Source organism: Camelus bactrianus, chromosome 18, assembly GCF_048773025.1.
Source record: "Camelus bactrianus isolate YW-2024 breed Bactrian camel chromosome 18, ASM4877302v1, whole genome shotgun sequence".
Taxonomy (NCBI): domain Eukaryota; kingdom Metazoa; phylum Chordata; class Mammalia; order Artiodactyla; family Camelidae; genus Camelus; species Camelus bactrianus.
This window is the reverse complement of record NC_133556.1, coordinates 34667669-34680056: the sequence shown is the minus strand read 5'-3', so window position 1 is coordinate 34680056 and position 12388 is coordinate 34667669. Positions and strand designations below refer to the sequence as shown.

At 39.4% G+C, this 12388-nt stretch overlaps 1 protein-coding gene across 4 annotated transcripts in view; it reads right to left on the bottom strand.

Moving 5' to 3' along the window:
• The window catches only part of SNX29 (sorting nexin 29), a 587226-nt gene that overhangs the window by 538807 nt on the left and 36031 nt on the right, over positions 1-12388 (bottom strand). For 2 of the 4 annotated variants that reach the window (XM_045521723.2, XM_010961733.3), the window contains exon 4: positions 3934-4080. The exons of 1 other annotated variant lie outside the window; for it this stretch is intronic. The gene's annotated coding sequence lies outside the window, so the exon portion shown is untranslated. Of the gene's footprint in view, positions 1-3933; positions 4081-12199; positions 12308-12388 lie in introns of those variants that run through there. One more of the 4 variants, XM_074346813.1, reaches the window with a different exon arrangement.

Here is a 12388-nt window from a genome sequence, read left to right as displayed (position 1 = left end):
GGTGGGTGAGTAATCCTTTTCTTGCTGGGAAGCAGGCCCAAGAGAGCACCGTCCACAGCCCACTTCAGCTGGGGATGTAACAAGCACTTGGCCAATGAGCGGCTCTATCTCTGGATTCCAAGTCTTGAGAAGAGGTGAGGGGGATGCTGGTGTGCTGACCAGACTGTGCTAGAGGCAAGTGGCTGTCCTTGGCGTTTTCTGGGTCTTGGTCCTCTGCCATTCCCAGGCCCAGCTGGGGATCCAGGCTCCCCCAATTCAGCAACCACCACAGAGCCTTCCAGTAAAGGTCCTTCTGCACAAATCAGGCAGAGGGGGTCCAACAACTGACACTGTCATAGAAGAAAAGGTCTGGTCCTGCCTCAAGAGCTTGGCAAATGACTGCACATTTATAAAGTTTTAAGTATGTGTGTCATTTAAAAAACATTATTTACCCTGTTTTTTCAAAGAAGTGCTCTATTATATCACTGCAACTGGGACACAATGCAAAGTCTCCACTTTCACAGAGCAGGCAATGAACAAATAAACATGTAAAATAAGTCATATGTTAGGCGGTTATAAATACTCAGGAGAAGGCCTTTCTAAGTCATCCCTTAGGTTGAGATCTGTAGGAGGTAAAGGTGTAAGCCCTCCCAGTGGAGGAAATAGCAAGTGCAAAGGCCCTGAGGTGGCTGTACTCTTGGCAGGTTTAAGGACGAGCAAGGTCAGGCAAGATCAGGCAAGATCAGAAAGGTGGCAGGAAGCTAGGCAATGCAGGGCCTTACAGGCCATGAGAAAGATGTCGACATTTGTCTCAGGAGATGGGATCATCTCACACAGCATTTTAAACAGAGAAATACTGAGGATAACATCAGCTTTTGTGCAGAGAGTAGACGATGGGGCAAAAGTGGGGAGCTCTGATAGATGGCCTTTTAAATTTATACCCCATCCTTCTCCTGCCCCACTCCCTTCTTGACATTCTTTCTATTCCAAGAATGAACTATCTTATGCCACTGTCTTTGGGGGCATGAGTCTGCATTCCTGAGAAGCCTGTAGGTAAATCCAACGTGATAAAAACCTGAGAACCACTGACCCATGTATGTTGAGAATAGAGTCTTTGAGTACCAGGGAGGGGAACTCTGTTCCAAGAGTTGCAAGAGTGAGGAATTACATATTTAAAAGGATGAAACTGGTGCTTTGTAATTCACAGGATGAATCTCTCATTTTCTTCCAACCTCCACCTTCACCCATCAGTGTCATCCTAGACTCTGTGATGGGTCCAAATTGACTGCTATTTGATAATATAAGGGAGGAAAAAAAATCTTTTCTCTTCTTACCCATCTTAGGTTCTCTGGCTAGGGCCCTGTCAATGAAACTGACCAAAGGAAAACTGACAAAAGAAAAACAAATATGTACATTAGCACACGCATCAGGCATGCACACAGGAGCAATCAGCAATGAGTAACTTAAAGAGGTGGTAAGAACTCAGGCTTGAGCAGCATCTTAACAAAAGAACAGTACATCTTTAGAGAAGTGACAAGATAAAGTAAAAGGACTTGGAGCTTCCAGGGGGAGTAAATTGTGGTGGGAAGGGAAATATATGGGGAACTAAGGGTAAAGAAGGGCTAGTTTTTGGCAGGTTTGTTATGTGCAGACAAGGTTCTCCAGTGATTAACCGCTGTCCTTCTGGTGGTGGATTGGGTGGGAACACATTTACAAATTTATATCCTGTTTTTAGGCAAATACAGGGAGGACAGAGACTCAGTCATTCAATTTTTCCAAGCTTCCATTTTCTCCCTTTGACATGAAGATAGAACAAGCAGACTTTCAGGGCTGTTGTGACATTAAAGATAAATACATTGTGAAGTTATATGAAAGATAATAACCACATCATTCAGCAATTCTACTTCTGGGTATATACCCCAAAGAGTCAAACGTCAGGATTCAAAGATACTTGCATACCAATGTTCATAGCAGCATGCTTCACAGTAGTCAAAAGGTGGAAACCACCAAGTGTCCACCAACAGATGAATGGATAAACAAAATGTGGTATAAACCCACAGTGGAATATTATTCAGCCTTACAAAGGAATGAGATTCTGATACGATATGGATGAACCTTGAAAATATGCTAAGTGAAATTAGCCAGACACAGAAGGACAAATACTGTGTGATTCCACGTATGAGGTACATAGCACAGGCAAATTAATAGAGAGAAAAAATAAAATAGAGGTTACCAGGGGCTGGGGGAAAGGGAGTTATTGTTTACAAAGTTTCTGTTAAGGATGATGAAAAAGGTCTGGAGATGGATTAATGGTTGCAGAACAATGTGGATGTACTTAATGTCACTGAATTGCACAATTAAAAGTGGTTAAAATGGTAAATTTTGTTAGGTATCTTTTACCCCAATTTTTTGAAAAGAAAAAATTAAAGACAATAATTATTTTTGTTAATAAAGTAGAATTGCTGTTTTACATATTTGTGTAACATACACATTATTTAATAGGCTAGCTGTGCAGCTTAAAACTACTGAACCTAGTTGGAGTTTTCCTCTTCCCACCTGTAACTACAACAAGGGGTCTGCAGAAACCTGCTGGTGCCAGGTTCTTAGGTATAAAACATAATAAGCAATATGTTAATAACTCAGGAATAATGAAGCCTGGTTTCCACGGAAGGAATCAGGGAAGGAATCAGCTCTGAGTCATCCGATTACTATCAGACTTTTTCTCTGTGCCCTTCATTGTGGGTCTTTTACATTCACAAAGGGGATGTAATGAGATAATCATTAGCACTGAGACAGCTATTTCAAATGTAAATCAATAAGCCAGTTGAACTTGAGGACTGCTGCTGTTCAGATACCTATCAGTGGCCAAGCTCTGCTAACACAGGGAGAGAGTTGGGCCATGCTGGGTGAGGAAACAGGCAGTTCTTAGGGTGGTCCTCATAGTTTCATTCTGCTTCTGGGGGACAAACCCACTTACAGGGAACCCCGGGGTAGGGGGTCAACAATCTTTAAACCTCCTGGATTTTGGTCATGAAGGGCACCCAGGATTACAATCAGCTAAGAGCTCTGAATACAAACATTTCCTTCAGATGAATGGGCAAAAAAGATTTACTCACAGAAGTCTCTCTGTCTCCAACTCCTGGAGAAACCAGAACAACTGGTTTTTGTAGCTATTCATTGGGAAGGCTGTTAACACACAGCAGCTGGTAAGGAAGCCAAATTTCAGCACAAGAACTGATCGGCTGACTTAGTTGGAGTTCTCAGGCTCAAAGTCATTGTGATCACGTTGGCACCACCAAGTTTTAACAATATTGTAAGCAGATAGCATAGGGGGTCCCAGGAGAAAGAGAACCGGGCATGGCTTTCTTGACGTAAGAGAAGCTATTTTTGGTCTAAGCCATTTTGTGACCACAGTGCTTGCCCTTGAACGGGTCTCAGTAATTAATAATCTTAAGGGAACTGAGGGAGTGCAGGAATAAAGGAAAAGCAGCCAAGAAACAATATTTTAGTGATAAAATGCAGAGTCCTAGCTCCTCCTCAAGAGATTTACATAACAATCTGATACAGTCTTTGAGCTCTGCAGGAATGAAGGACCGCACCCATTGGAGGATGGAAAAGTGATGTTAATGGTGTGACTTCAATCACCTAAAGCTTGGACTCTGGACCTTGGCCCCAGTTCTATGCTGAATTCTCCTCTGCTCCAGCCCCTTCATGAGTGTGCATGAACCCTTGGCTTAAAGCTTCCCCAATTTCTGGGTTGGGGGAAGTTTGGGGAGACTCTGCTTTGGGAAAGATCCCCAGTATTCTTACTTACTGCAAGTAATCCTTCCTTCTCTCACTCTTTGGTTTGACACCCAAGAGGTGAACCCAGTTTCTTGGCTAGTGAGTTTATCATCATCATCGCCATCATCATCATCATTATCATCATCTGCTGTCAATTCAGTCTCCTCTTACCTTTTAAATCTTGCACAGTTCAATCTTCTTTGTGAAGAATTGTTTATGTATGTGTGACTCATTGAGACTCCCTTTTCCTGCTTTTTTTCCTGCTCAGTGTCAGCTCTTAGGTCACTTCATTCCAAACTGCATTTCCATTAATCTAGACTTAAAAAACAAACAAATACCATGACATCTGGTATGGTGTCATGACTGTGAATATACTAAAATCCACTGAGTTGTACACTTTAAATGGCTGAATTGTATGGCATGCGAATTAAATCTCAAAACGCTGCTAAAAATAAACTGCATAAAATGAGAATGTCTAGCCAAAGGGCAGAACTGGTCAATTTACCACAGTGTTTGTTGCCAATTCTGACAAAATATTTGCTGGGTAAAGAAATTAAGCAGCAAGCAGTGTATTTTCTGTTCATTATTGCTACCTGGTCTGACATGCTATTCTGGTTCTAAATTTCTATGAATAATTCAGAGTTGGCTATAGTAAACAAGAACAAAAACTCTACTGAAAGCTTGTAGTACTGAACACTGTAATTGATTCCCCAACATCCATTTTTTGCTTTGGATAGATGATTTATATCTCGACCAGTGGTTCTCAAGCTTGGCCTCACACAGAGACCAAGGGATATAAGGGATATATTTAAAATGGATATATTTAAAATGCATCAGTGCCCATGTCCTATCCAGGACAAATTAAATCAGAATCTAGAAATGTCTTGTAATAACACAATTGAAAAGAATCTGAAAAGAAAAAAAAATATATATATAATTATACGTATGTATAACTGAACCACTTTTCTGTACACCTGAAACTAACATTGTAAATCAACTACACTTCACGCGGGAGGGTATATAGCTCAGTGGTAGAGTGTGTGCTTAGCACTTGCAAGGTCCTGGGAACTGAAACCAGGACCTCCATTAAAAAAAGATAAATAAATAAACTTAATTACCTCCCTCCTTCCCCTCCAAAAAATGAACTACACCTCAATTTTAAAAATTTTTAATAAAAAATAAAAAATAAATTTCCTGTTTAAAAAAAGAAGAATCTAGAGATGGGTAGGGTTTAAAGTTCCCCCAGGCAATTTTAATGTACAACCAACAGTGCAAATCACTAGTTTAAGAGATCCACTTTCCACAGCAAGATACCACTTCATGCTCATTAGGATGATGATGATTAAAAAAAAAAAAACAGAACATTAAGTGCTGGTGAGGATGTGAAGAAACTGGAATCCTTGTGCATTGCTGGTAAAAATGTAAAATGGTACAGCCACTGTGGAAAAAAGTATGCTGGTTCCTCAAAATATTAAACATTGAATTATATGAATCTGCAATTCAGCTTTTTGGTATATACCTAAAAGAACTGAAAGCTGACACCTGAGCAGGTATTTGTATTTGTACACTCATGTTCATGACAACGTTATTCACAATCGTCAAAAGTTGGTGGCAACCCAGTGTCTATTGACTGATAAACAAAATGTAATATATTTAGAGTATATTTAGACAATGAAATATTATTCAACCTTAAGAAGGAAGGAAATTCTGGTGTATGCTACAACAAGGATGAAACTGGAGGACATTACGGTAAGTTAAATACATCATTCATCACTATAGGATTCCGCTTGTATGAGGCACCTAGGGTAGTCAAAGTCATAGGGACAGAAAGTAGAACAGTGGTTGCCAATGGCTGGAGGAGTGGAGAACAAAGAGTTACTGTTTAGTGGATCCAGAGTCTCGGGTCAGGAAGATGAAAAAGTTCTGAAGATGGATGGTGGTGATGGTTACACAGAACGTGAACACACTTAATGTCACTGAACTGTACACTAAAAAATGGGTGAAGTGGCAAATTTTATGTTATGTCCATTTTACCACAATAGAAAGACAGAGATATCTCCTTTTCAAGAAGGGGTAGGTGACCCAATCCAGGCCAATGACATAGGAGGAGATATCTCTTAAAGGGATTCTGGGAAAAGTTTCCTCACTCCTAGGAGACAGCTGCAGGATGAGATGCTCTCTCTTGCTTCTCTGGATGTGGTATCTGGAAATCTTTCTCTCATCTGGAACCCTGCAGCCATCTCGGGACCAGCCCAAGGATCAAGCCAACATCCAGGGCAGCGGACAGATGGAAAGATGTAGGTCACTGATGATGTCATTCAGCTATTGAACCAATGGGCTAACAAGTCAGTCCTATCTTAGGGTTTATAATTATGTAAGATAATACATTCCTTATGGTCAAATCTAGTTTGAATTGAAACTTCTGTAACTTGCTTCTGAAAGCATCCTGACACTTGTGCAAGTACTATCGGTATAACAAAAAGTTGGAAATAACCTAAAAGTCTATCAGTAGGGAAATGGGTAAAATTTTTTAAAAAGATGTATTAACATAGATGGAGTTACTCTATAGAAGTTCAAAGATAAATATGTGAAGTGAAAGACAGGTTTTGTATATTACATGTACATTTTGAAATAATACAATGTAGCTTTCATTGATTAGTCTGGTATATGTACATAAATATGTCTTTAAATAGATTAGATGGATCATATTAAATATATAATAGTGGCTGCCTTTTTTGAGGGGATAGAGTGGAATAGGAATGGGGATAAAAGAGGTGGCATGTATACTGAAATTGTTCTATTTCTGATCTTAAAACATGAAACAACATGATGAGATGTTAACAACTGACAATCTTTGCAATATATGAGGGTTTGTGATTCCTTGTATATTTTATGTCATAAAATCCTCAAAGGTGAAAAAAAATCCCCCGCCCCGATGCTACCCTTGGCCCAAACAAGTTTTTTTTAAATAAATTTTTTAATGCATGTCCTTTTATTTATTTATTTGGTGGGGGGAGGTAATTAGGTTTGTTTGTTTATTCTTAGAGGACGTACTGAGGACTGAATTCAGGACCTCATGCATGCTAAGCATGCGCTCTGCCACTTAAGCTATACTATGCACCCCCAAAGAAGTTCAATTAAGGAAGGCAGAAAAAACAATGTTTTGGTAAAGACTTGGGATCTGAGGCTAAAATCTGTGGACTCTAAGAGTTTCAGAAAACATGGCTTTTTACTAGTGTGAGAGTTTTTAACCTTTTAACTTTTTATTTTGAAGCAATTATAGGCTCATAAGAATTTGCAAAAATACTACAAGAGGTCCCATGTACCCATTACCCAGCTTTCCCCAATGATAACTTCTTACATAACTACATAGTACACTATCAAAACCAGGAAATTGGCATTGCCACTATACAATTAAGTAGACTCTGCACCTTACTGGGACTTCACTTGTTTAAACTTTCTTTTATTTTAAATGTCTTTAAGTTATAAGAGCAATTTGTTCATCAATGAATTAATGGATAAACAAGAAGTGGTACATCCATACAATGGAATACCACTCTGCCATAAACAGGAACGAAGTACCAACATGTACTACAACACAGATGAACTTTGAAAACATTATCCTAAGTGAGAGAAGCCAGACACAAAAGGTTATATATTGTATGATTCCATTTATGTGAAATGACCAGACTAGCTAAAGCCTAGAGATTAAAAGGAGATTGTAGGTTTTCAAAAGGGGTATATTCCCAGAGGAGGGTATAGCTCAAGTGGTAGAATGGATGCTTAACATTCATGAGGTCCTGGGCTCAATCCCCAGTACTTTCTCTAAAAAAAAAAAATGGGGGCATATTCCCATGGGAATGGGAATCATTCCCACAACAGTTATGGGTTTCCTTATGCCATGATGAAAATGTTTTGCAACAAGATAGAGGTGGTGGCTGCACAACATTGTAAATGCATTAATACCACTTAATTGTTCACTTTAAAATGGTCAATTTTCTATATGATTCAGCAATCCCACTCCTGGGCATATATCCAGAGAAAACTCCAAATTGAAAAGATACATGTATTCCAATGTTCATAGCAGCACTATTTGCAGTAGCCAAGACATGGAAACAACCAAAATGTCTATTGACAGATAATTGGATAAAGAAGATGTGGGGGGTGTGTGTGTGTGTAATATATATTATTATAATACATATTACATAATATATAATAATTGTATATTATATATTATATAGTGGAATACTACTCAGCCATAAAAATGAAATAATCCCATTTGCAGCAACATGGATGGACCTAGAGATTATCATACTAAGTGAAGTAAGTCTGACAGAGAAAGACAAATATCATATGATATCACTTGTATGTGGATTCTAAAAAAATTACACAAATAATTTATTTACAAAATAGAAATTGACTCACAGACATAGAAAACAAACTTCTGATTACCAAAATGGAAGGGGAGGGGGAGGGATAAATTGGGAGCTTGGGATTAGCAGATACAAACTACTACATGCAGAATAAACAACAAGGTCCTACTGAGTAGCACAGGGAACTATATTCTATAGCTCGTAATAGGCTATAATGAAAATACGAAAAAGAATATATATATATATATATATATATATATATATATATATATATATATATATATATATATGCAACTGAATCACTATGCTGTACACCAGAAACTAACAAAACATCGTAAAGCAACTATACTTCAATATAAAAAATTTAAACATTAAAGCAAATTAAAAAATAAAATGGTCAATTTTATGTTATGTGAATTTCATCTCAATAAAAAAATGTTTAAACCAATCTTCTGGTTGTAGGAAAATCCAAACATAAAAATGTAAGTAAAAAATTATATTTTCTTCTTCTCCCAGCTGCTGTCCTCCCCACATCCAATCCTACCCTACAGATATATCTTCCATTAATTGTTTAATATGTAACTGTCTGCACTTTCTAAAGCTTTATAACATACAGAGAGATACACATGTTTCCCTCTCTCCTGAATGTTTCTTGAGCACTTAGCCAGGCAGTGTTGTAGGGGATGGGAAACGGCAATGGTGAAGAAGACAGACTGATGGAATTAATTTTCTAGTAGGAGATGGGCAGTAAGCCTGGGAATGAATAAAAATTTCAGGTTGTGGTAAATACTGTGAAAAAAATAAAAGGGGGTAAGATGGTAGAGAGTGATATGGGTTGGTGGAGGGTTCAGGTGGCTAGGAGAGGTCTCTGAGCTGAGGACCCAACATCTGAGCTGAATGACAGCAAGCTAGAAAGGTGAAGATCCAGGAAAAGATCATTCCGGGGAGAGGATAAAGCTAGATATGTTTACAGAAATAAGCCTGTACTAGGTACACTGATCCACTATATATTCTACACATTCTAGATAGCTTTTTCCCCTATTTTACCATATATTATACATGTATTATCATGTTGGCATCTAGTTTGTTTCACTCTTCTTTAAAAAAATTTAATACAATTATTAAAGGTTACTGTCCATATACAGTTATTATAAAATATTAGCTATATTCCCCCATGTTGTACAATACATCCTTGAGCCTGTCTTACACTCAATAGTTTGTACCTCCCACTCCCCACCCCTACATTGCCCTCTGCCCTGTAACCACTAGTATGTTGTCTGTATCTGAGTTTGCTTCTTTTTTGCTATATTCACTAGTTTGTTATATGTTTCACTCTTTTTAATAGCTGCCTGTTATTCCATAATATTGATGTACTGCCACTTATTTAACCATTTTCCTGTTGATGGACATTTAGATTGTTTCCAGTTTGGAGCTATTGCAAAAATGCTGGAAAGAACAACTTTCGTGCTCGTATTTCTGAAGAAACCATCTTAAGAAATGGGACTGCTCCATCAGCATCCATTTGTGTGAACACATTTTCACCCACTAAAAGCCTGGGACAGCTATGAGTTTTCATATCAGTCTCATGCTCGGAAGCATAAAAGATAAACTCTCAGGTTAAAAAAACCCCAAAGTACTGTGTAGTTGCTTAAAAGGTGCAAATGCTGAGACCCTCATTTAGCTGAAAGGCAGAATAACTAAGGAAGGTTGGGAAGACCACAGAGAACAAAGAGAGAGAAAGAGGAAGAAAGAGATGACTAGGAAAGTTAGCAGGGGGGATTTGCATTGGAAGATGGGAATCATCTGTGCAGAAATAGTTCAGACCTTGAACAAGCATAGCTTTGCGAAGTAAAGCTGTTGTCAAGCTAACCTTGTGTGCACATCACAAGGAATAGCAGGACGTCCTTGGAAAACTACCTTAAAATTGACAGTCCTGTGCCTCAACAGCCCTACATGAGTATCAAAGGGCAGTATTGACGCAAACTCCCTACTGATTCACCTATTCATTCATTAAACATCTAAGCATGTTTCCCGTGTTAGGCTTTATACTGGGCATTGCCAATATAAAGGAGCTGAATAAAAGATTTTGACAAGTTGCTCATTCTTAGCACAACAGTAATTATCAAGAAGAGCTTTTTACTTTCCTGCTTGGAGCAGTGTCTCAACCCTTAAGGCTTTTGAAATCCAACAGAGGGGATTCCCTCCTGTACATCCATAATTATCCTATTCAGAGACAGGGAAGCTAAAATGACATCAACTTTTCAAAGCTGCAGTTTTAGCAGTTTCTTTGTCCCTAGAAAAAGCACCAGGCACAAAGACACTCTGCTAATTTAATTAGACGTGAAGAAGTAACCTATTAGAGTGATTGCCCAGTGCCGGCCTGGTGATACATCTTGAAGTACCATATGCAATGACAAAGTATTGGAGGACAGCGTGGTTCACTATTTGAGTCAGCAACTTGTGTTGACATTTTCTTAGGAGTAAGTTGGGAAGAGCAAATCTTGAGTGGAGTGAGAAGGCACTTTATTTTCGACACAGTTTTCTTCTTGCTGTGAATCTCATTCAATAGCAATGCAAGTCTCCTATATATAAAAGAAGGTCTGATTTTTACATCAATCATTGGTAAATTCTCTAACTCTGAAGGCAATCACTTAATACCAACTTTGAAGTGGGACACTCTTAAGAAAGATCCAGTGGGGTCTTCAGAGAACTGTATCAATAGGCTGTAACCAGAACTTCGTATTAATCAGAGGAATACATCATCTGATGTTAAAAAAAAAAAAAAATCAATCTCCAGAAAATTTCAGGGAGCATGAACCACAGTCCCATGGAGAAACTTAAAGCCAGCCTTGTTATATTGGAGGTGTCTGGTTTCTTTACACTCACAGAGCTCAATTTCCAAGTGTTATGTGTTAAAGAAACAAGGCATCCATCACATTTGCTAATTTAATATTAAACAGAATTTCAAACCACTTTAGAGTTGGACTTGTTTTAAAAAAGGTAACTGACCAAAAAAAGGGGGGGGGCGGTAACTGACAGCTTTGTTTTTGATTTATCTCCTCAGGGTGAGTTCTCTTTTATCTTTAAAATAGATATTCAAAAGTAAAATTCATATCTAGATCTAGATTTCAGAACTTAACACAAGGTTGTTAAATACCTATCCTCTGTATTCCTACCTGCACTCTGTAATTTCTAGCAGGTTAGTGATACTCTGTCTATACTTCTGCAGAAAAAATATCAAAAATAGGTTTTCCTCCGTCTTGGGCTCCACAGGGGTGAATTACAAGAACACCTAACAGGTACTCAGAGCAATGCTATTTTCCTACTTTAAGCAGTTAGAGCTAAGTATTTATCTTTTGCATGTTTACGGAACCGCAACCTGTCAGCGCGAGATGCAGTCAATAAACTACTATGAGAAAACCTGAACAAATCCGACCATTCAAAAGAAAACCACTTCATCTTAAGTTGCATAGTGAAACTGGACGCACAAAAATAAGCCTGTTAGTTGGGTACAGCTGGATACATCACGGAATATGGCAATCCTCTGTTTAATTTGCAAAGCCCTTGGCCCGGAGGAGAAAGGGATGGAAAAGTTTGGGTGAAGGTTTCAAATGACTAGTCATACAGACAGTGAGTCATTGTAAGTTTCCAATTTATAATCCTCTCTGCCGCGGCAGACCCTGGGCCCGAGCGCTTTATGAGCTACATTTGCAGTTTATGTTGTAACATCTCACGGTTTTACGATCTCCTCCACTAAATGAATACATAATATGAAAGACGCTCTGCGTCGCCTTTGAAATGTAGGGCAAATTCTGGCCGGTGGCGGGGAAGAGGAAGGTGGAAAGAACGAACAGGGAGGGGAGACTGCGAGGCTGGGAACGCAAGGGGGATGGTGAGAAGAGAAGGAAAGAATTCTCAGGAGGTGAAAGCTTTTCTTTCTACGTTAGAACTGCTGTCCGTTTTCCCGCGTCCTGGGCAGAATAGGAGTGAGCCGACGACCCCTGCGAACTAAGAGATTCGCGGTCCGCGACCCCAGGCCCAGTCACGCAAAGGCTTGCTCCTACCCCTGCCCCCACCCGGTGACAGGTGGGGCCCCCGTGCGACGACCAGACCTCCGCCTCTTCGCGCTGCCTGACGGGAGCTGGCGCCGCTTCCGGTTGCTCCCGGCCCGGAACTCCGACTCCCGTCGGCCCCCGGGAAAACCGCAGCGGTGTCGCGCGGGCTCTGCCGGAACTCGTAGTTCCGCCTTCTGC